Below are 2,062 nucleotides of genomic sequence, written 5' to 3' on the forward strand. Positions count from 1 at the left end.
CATCCAACTAAAAAGTGTTTGCATAATGGAGGAAACTTTCAACAAAACAAAACAAGGCAACCTACTGAACAGGCTAAGATATTTGTAAGTCATATATCTGATTAGAGGCTAACATCCAAAATATATAAAGAACTCCTAGGATTCAATATCAAGGAAACAATCCAATTTAAAAAATGGGCCGAGGACCAGAATAGACATTTTTCCAAAGATGATAGACAGATGGCCAATAGGCACATAAAAAGGTACTTAATATCACTATGCATCAGGGAAATGCAAATCAAAACCACAATGATCGATCACTTCATACCTGTTAGAATGCTATCATCAAAAAGATAAGGAGCAGAGGAGGGCAGCAGCAGGTGGCCGGGTAGTGCAGGAGAGCCCTAGGGTTCACGCTGGTGCTGAGCAGCTGCCGGTAGCTACACAAGTACCCGGGGAACCAGCCCCTGCATGTGTGTATTACCCATAGTGTGGGTGGTGCTGTGGGAATAGTGTGCAGCCACAACCAGTTTGGGTGGGTGGCATGATGGATGAGAAGGTATTCACCAAGGAGCTGGACCAGTGGATCGAATGGCTGAAGGGTACAAAGAGCTGTCAGAGTCCCAGGTCAAGAGCCTTTGCCAGAAGGCTAAAGAAATCCTGACAAAAGAATGCAACATGCAAGAGGTTCCATATCCAGTCACCATCTGTGGAGATGTGCAGGGACAATTTCAGGATCTCATGAACTTTTTAGGTTTGGTGAGAAATCACCAGGTACAAACTACCTGTTTATGAGAGATCATGCTGACAGAGGATATTACACAGTTGAAACAGTCACTCCTGTTGTAGCTCTTCAGGTCTGTTACCATGAATGCATCACCATTCTCCTAGGAAATCACGAGAGTAGACAGATCACACAAGTCTACGATGAGTGTTTAGTGAAATATGGAAATGCAAATATTTGGAAACATTTTATGTATCTTTTTGACTTTTCCTTTCACTGCTTGGTGGATAGGCAGATATTCTGTCTACATGGTGGACTCTCATCATGCCTACATACAGTGGATCACATCAGAGTGCTTGATCACCTAGAAGTTCCTCATGAGGGTCTAATGTGTGACTTGTGGTCAGATGCAGACAATCATTTGGGTTAGGGTGTATCTCCTCGAAGAGCTGGTTACACCTTTGGGCAAGACATTTCCAAAACATTTAATCATGCCAATGGCCTCACGTTGGTGTCCAGAGCTCACCAGCTAGTGATGGAGGGATATAACTGGTGCTTAAGACTGGAGTGTCATAATAATTTTTAGTGCTCCAAACTATTGTTATCATTGTGGTATTCAAGCTGTGATCATGGAACTTGATGATAATCTATAATACTTTCTTGCAGTTTGATCCAGCACCTAGCAGAGGAGAGCGAAATATTACTCATAGTACTCCAGAAAGCTTCCCGTAATGAAATTTTGAACTTGTACAGTATTGCCACGAACCATATATTGACCTAATGGAAATGGGAAGAGCATTACTTTGGAGTAACTGCAAAGTGTCAGAGAATAATTAACAATCAAAATGCTTGTTTTCGTATGGACCGAAAGATGTGCCATATAAAAATACAAAGTCTCTCGTATCAACAGCCATGACTGCTTTAAAATGAACCAGTTCATTGCACAGTGAAGCGACATTGTTGGTAGAGAAACAAATTTGTGGCATAGCCCTGTTTGTAGTAACTTGTGCTTTCTCTGAGAGACTGAAGATAATAACATGTAAATATTAACACCTCTTACATACAATTTAACTTCTATTTAGCTATTGCTTTACTCAGCACGACTATAGATACTGACAGCAGCAATCATTGGAGCTTAATGAAGATTTTAAAAAAATAGGTACTAAGACCTCCCTTCTACTTGTGAGTTTTGAAATCATCTTGTTTATTTTCAGGGACACTGTTTAACTGTATGATTTGCCTGCACTCAGTTTATTTCCCCTCTCAAAGCTCAGCCTCATGTTGTTCTTTGTTATTGTCAGAACCTGGTGAATGGTTTGAACAGAACTGTTTTTCCCCCTCCTATAAGGCAAAGTTACT

At 40.8% G+C, this 2,062-nt stretch overlaps 1 pseudogene; it reads left to right on the top strand.

The window, feature by feature from the left end:
• Window positions 1-526: 526 nt before the first annotated feature.
• LOC144288344 (serine/threonine-protein phosphatase 2A catalytic subunit alpha isoform pseudogene) lies at window positions 527-1,605 on the top strand (annotated as a pseudogene).
• Window positions 1,606-2,062: the final 457 nt, after the last annotated feature.

The sequence above is a fragment of the Canis aureus genome, chromosome 18 (genome assembly GCF_053574225.1).
Source record: "Canis aureus isolate CA01 chromosome 18, VMU_Caureus_v.1.0, whole genome shotgun sequence".
Lineage (NCBI taxonomy): Eukaryota > Metazoa > Chordata > Mammalia > Carnivora > Canidae > Canis > Canis aureus.